Source organism: Megascapheus bottae, chromosome 19 (assembly GCF_031878675.1).
Source record: "Megascapheus bottae isolate mThoBot1 chromosome 19, mThoBot2.hap1, whole genome shotgun sequence".
Taxonomy (NCBI): domain Eukaryota; kingdom Metazoa; phylum Chordata; class Mammalia; order Rodentia; family Geomyidae; genus Megascapheus; species Megascapheus bottae.
The window spans coordinates 9,722,918-9,728,782 of NC_143527.1; the positions used below are offsets into that span (position 1 = coordinate 9,722,918).

At 40.6% G+C, this 5,865-nt stretch overlaps 1 pseudogene; it reads right to left on the reverse strand.

Annotated features, from left to right (window-relative positions):
• Positions 1–2,071: 2,071 nt before the first annotated feature.
• Positions 2,072–5,585, reverse strand: LOC150049617 (centrosomal protein of 57 kDa-like; annotated as a pseudogene).
• Between the last annotated feature and the right edge of the window lie 280 nt (positions 5,586–5,865).

A 5,865-nucleotide genomic window follows, 5' to 3' on the forward strand; every position in this document is an offset into this window, starting at 1 on the left:
CACCTTGGGGAGTGAGCTCTCCTCACCACTTCTTTTGGTACAATAAACTGCTGGGTTTATGAATTATTCTTTGCTAAGATAAATTCCTTAATTTGTCAAATTTTCCCCTCATTTTTCCTCCTTTTATTCTCTTTCCCTTTTCTTTTGCTTGAACCCAGGGTATTATGGGTATGTATCACACACCCATATTCTCTTTTTAGTTGTTGTTTTCGGTTGTGGGGTTTAAACTCAGGATCTGAGTTCTGTCGTTGAGCCTCTGTGTGAGAGGCTAGCAGTCTAGACCTTGAGCCACAGTGTCACTTCCAGTTTTTGAGTGGTTAACCAGAGATAAAAGTCTCACAGGGACTTTTCTGCCTGGACTGGTTTTGAACCTCGATCCTTAGATCTCAGCCCACTGAGCAACTAGAATTACAGGTGTCTGCTACTGGCTCTTTGCCCATATTTTCTTTTTCAATGTGGTGGGTGCACTCAATGGAATATTTCAGAGTCATTAAAAACAATGGAATTATGTCTGGTGGGAACCTGGGGGGCATTCATGATAGTGAAGTGAGTCAGACATGGGCAGAAAAATGCTGCACTTTTAATGCAGCATAGTTGGCCTCATAGAAACAGAGAGCATAGGAGACGTTGCAGGATGGCGGGGAGAGGAGATTCCCCCATTTATCAGTGGATATTTCCACTGATTTCACTTGTTTAGTTACCATGTGCATATGTTACCATGAGCAATTGTCTATGGGTTGTATGTCAATGGATGCTTTTGGTTTTCTTGAATGTGTACTTAGTTGTAGTAATGCTGGCTCAGTGATGATGATTTCCTTTTGGAGGAAGAGCCAGATTGCTTTCCCAAAGTTGCTGTACTATTCTACGTTTGTATTACTAGTTTACAATGGTTCAAACTTCTTTACATCCTGGCATTCATTTATTTTTGTCTGTCCTTTTTTTAATGGTGACCTGAATGTGAAGGTCATATGACTGTGTCAATTATCTTGTTGAAGTTTTCCAAAGAAGTAATAATTTTTTGCATGGCTTATATACAATTCTGAAAGGTTTTCTTATTCCTCTTAGCATTACCTCATTATTTTGTCTCATTTCCTTTTGATTTTTATTGCAGCTACACATTCGTGACTTTATGATAGACACTTCTGTGTAGACTTTGTAAGCAAGTGACTAATTATACAACTTTTCACATCGATTCTTTTTTTTTAAATTGGCTGTTAAGGAAAGTTTCAGTGTTTCCTTTTTTTTAAAAAAAGCTATTTTATTGACCTCAATGGTAAATTTGTAAGAAGCTAACATCTTGATCTATTATTTATATTAACACAACTGACAAATGTGTGTGTAGAGTTTACAGTGCATACCAAAAATTCAAGGGGTTCAGTAATATTAAAAACCACATTGTCTCAAATAGCATCATTACAAAAACTGCAAATACTGCAAATATATCTTCCCTCATTCTATTTTAAAATCTCTTAACTTGTTTTTACCAAAAAAATGATTCTGTACTTTTTATAGGAAATGACTTAAAATGATCAGAGCTTTAAAAAATGTAATGGATTAAAATGCAATACAAGTGTATTTAATACTGATTAATGTCTGAGCTATCAAAAAAGTAAAACCAAATATGTTAAATATATAAATATTGAAATGTAAAAATCCTCCAATCAGGTACTATGGAAAGTGAGTACTTCATGCCAGGGAAAGATTTAAAAAATGAGACTTTTCAAGGAAAACACTGCCTACAGATCAGCCTCATATTTTGAAATTTTAAACATAATTTATATGTACAAAGAGCTAGTTTTAAAAAATCACACCCACAAGTAAAAACCTGGTCATTTGTTTACAAAGTACAAAATATCAGTACAGCAAATTCATCTCAAAGAAACAGTGGCTTTCCTAGCTTCAAAAGTCCTTTGATTTTCCTTTAAATGGTCTAACATTCATTTATGCTGAGTAACACAAGAAGCTTGCATATGAAGCTTGGGCCCCTTTGATACCTGTTATTCATCCCAAATCAGCCAAGTGTGAACCTTGGAAAGTAAACTTTTAACATCTGATTGATGAAGTACACATTATCTGAATAAAATTTATGACCTGGTACCAGTCAGTAATCCCAACACAAATTACTGCTTTGTAATGAATTCTGAATGGTTTGCATGTCCTTCAATAACTGCAGATTTTTCCTGCTTTTTTCTCCAGGTCTGTGTTTGGCAAAATCCTTCTTACTTGTGGTCCCTGTGACTGCTATTTCCTTCTTCTTCAACAGTCTTTTTGTTAGCTTTGGATTCCTTCTTCTGCCTAGCAGTTTCTCCAGCTGCACTTGGTATTTTCGAACTTTAGTTACCTGACTAGCTTTTGCCTCCATCCTCCCCAGGAGAAACTCCAGTTCACACTCTAAGTTGTCTTTTCAGTTCCACAGTTGGTGACTCCTGGACGAGTTTTGTAAGCTGCTGGTGATCAAAGCTCATTTGCCCAGATTCATCCTGCAAAGTCTGTAAGACTTCAGGCAGCTCTTCATTAATGTTGCTGGTAGAGGGTGGCGCCCTCAACTTCTTATTCTTACAACTCCTCGAAGACACTTGCTTTGCCAAAGGAACCCGTTGACGACCCGCTCATCATCAGATGCAAAATGTGCTGAATGTTGGCTACCACAGCATGGCTAGGACTAGTGGACTTTCCTGCAACAAATGGCATATCACCCAAGCATAATCTATAATGTGGTTGTGTACCAAAATAGTTCCTAGAACCTTTCTTATCTGCTGGCTTTGCCTTTTTTTAAAAAAAAAAATTTCATGTACTGGGAACATATGCAGATGAAGATACCTTATCTTCAAAGATAAGTCTATTTGTTTCTAGACCAGTATGCAACTCAGCTGCCTTTGCTTGCATGTGTTTTCTTTCCTCCTTTTCTTCAAGGAGTTCTGCTTCCAACTCTTGCATTTTTTTTTCTCAGCAAGTTTGTTGTACTCCTGCTCCAGAAGGTCCAGCTTTTCAGGTTGACTCTGAACATGGGTTTGATCATGCTGCCGCTCTCTTTCCAGGGAAACCTGCTTCTCTAAGACCGATGTCCTCCCTTTCTGCATGCTTGATCATATTCCGCATGTACTCTAATTGTTTCTCTAAAAGATTACATTTATTTTCCGCAGCTTACAACTGGGATGCCAACTCTTGATTGTGCTTTGATTCCTCATTCTTTGAATTCTCCCTTTCTTGTATCTGTTCATCCAGTACTTTCTTATATTTAATTGTTTCTCTAGACAAAGTTTTCACACTTTCTTCTTCCTGAATCCTTTCAAGCTCGAAGGGTCCAATCTTATCCTGAAGATTCTTCAAAGCAGAAAATATGGCTCTGCTGTTGCTCTCTGGGTAGGCAAGCGTGGACTTATGTGGAGAGCGTCGCAGATTACCGGTAAGGAAAGGCTTATCGGGTGGGTACAGCACATATGGAGATGAAGAATGACCAACCACACTTCCACGAGATCTTGATAGCTGAGCTATGATGTTCTATCCCTCACGGGCCTCTGCAGCTCCAGGGCGGTCTCCCAGGTTAGAGTGCTGCCCGCCTGGGTCGACCTGAGCAGACGCCCAGGTGGAAGGGGCGGCCTGCCGGAGAGGGGTCTGGAGAGGGATCTGGAACCCCCACCTCACACCCCGTAGGGATGCCCTCTCCCGGTGTCTCATATGGATTCTTTTTAATTGCTTTCTACACAGAATTATTTATTGGTCAAGTCAGTGTAAGTCTCTGGTGACTCCCTCTCTGGTAGCATGAGGAAAAATGTTTGTGTCCTGTCATGTACAGATGTACTACCAAACCTTTGTCTGCTAATAACCTTAGTCTTTCATTGAACTTCTACCCATCATGGAATGAGAGGCAGGGTATATAGTTGGTTCTGAGATAATTACAACGGCCATTTTTAAAAATTATTTTCAGACCCAGAGCAAGCAGTAAAACAGTAAGTGCAGTCACACGTGCAAAGGGACCATGCCACAATTATTGTTTTTGAATAATAGGCAATAGTAATTAAGGTCATGGCAATTGCAGGGGAAGCATTGTGGGATAATCTTGGCTTCAGCAAGATTATTTTACAACACATCTCCCCAGAGAGGAATTGAAGAAACTGAATCTACTCCTCTCCTTCATAGTGTTTGCAAACTAGGCATGGAAATTCCTGAGAATATCTTCAGTAAATTTTCAACATCAATGTCAGAAGCTTCAAATTCAATGTGAATTTCACAGGCCCATGAAAGTAGTCTTTCAGTCTAGTTAATCTTGTCTGTGAAAAGCCAGGCTCCTGAGTATGAAAACAATAGACATTATCATGTACCATGACAACTGTGTACACAACTATATAGAGCTTTCAATATTGGCTTTGTAAACCCAAACCTGTAAAATCTATTCCAGTATGAAAGTGAATATACCAATCAGAAAGATAAGAAGTTTGAGACATCGTGTGGTCATGTGATTTGGATGTAGTTCCTCCAAGAAAGGGCCTGGATGAGCCATCTGGTCCTCATTTTAGATTTTAGAGAAGATGAAATCAGGAGGATTACAGTTCAAGGCCAGTCCAGGGAGAAAACGTGTGTGTGTGTGTGTGTGTGTGTGTGTGTGTGTGTGTGTGTGTGCCATGCCTCTACTTCTGGGTGTTTTCTAATTAATTGGAGACAAGAGTCACAGAGTTTTCTGCTTCTACTGGCTTTGAACCACTCTCCTAAGATCTCAGGCTCCTGAATTGCTAGGATTACAGGTGTGAGCCACTGGGCACCCAGCTAAGTAGTTATGATTTTAAAATTCTCTGTCACATCATCTGTCTGTCTTTCTTGCCTCAGTCAGACCTGATATACTGGAAACCCTGCAATGAAGTGTATGCCATTGAGCACCTAACATTTTTAGTGTCTCCCCCAAGTTATATAGCTCTCATGCATAAGCCTTGAGGATGCTATTTAATGATCTCATGTCTACCTTCCTACTTTGTTTAGAAATATGAGGTCAGTACATTACTGGGGAATCTTCTGGAAGAGAGGTAGTAAAATCCTTGGTTCATTGGCCAGTGGCACTCAGATTATCTGGGCCTGGCAGGTGAGCCTAGGTGTCCTTCAGAATGGGGTCACATAGTGAATGACTGGTCAGAATGCCCAGGATTTGAAGCAGGAAGAGACAGCTGCCGGAGCAGTGTGGATGGGATCCAGGTCAAGTAGCTGCTGCTGTCAGGACAGCAGGGGCTCCAGGGAGGTGGTCAGGAGCTGCTGACCAGGGCATGAAGCAATGGTGACTCTTCCTGCTGCCACTGCCTCCCACCACTCATCGCTCATCTTCCATTCTTCTGTGGAAATAAATTACTTAATGGCTTGTCTTTCAGCCTTTGAAACATTCTTTTTGTCCCTCAAGTATTTGCTTTTTTTTTTTTTTAGACAAAAGTAAGCTGCTTGGTTCTTTCTTCTCTCCATCTTTCTCCATCTGTCTTGCATACCAGACTGCCAGCCAGTAAACTGGAAGAGTGAGTGGGGGGTGGAGGAGGGTTCTCTAGGATTCTCTGGTTAAAAATTTGTTCAGCCCGTGAAGATGTCAAGAGACTGGGATTTGTGCCCATCGGGAGATACGAAACTCTCCCACTCAGACTTCCTGGGAAATGAAGGAGAAATAACCAGTAGCTAGCTCACATTTACAGCCAGCCTGCCAGCCTGGGTGGTAGTCCTTGAAGTGAAAAGCTTATAAATTCCTCCTGGGGGCTAGAGCTGATTTGACAAGTGGAGGATTTGGGTGGCCTCTTCTGCTCTTCAGGGGTGCTTGAGAAACTGAAGAAATCAAATCAAGGCCTCAGGCCTTTTACAGAATTGCTTCTATGTGAGATTGCTGATGAAGAATATGAT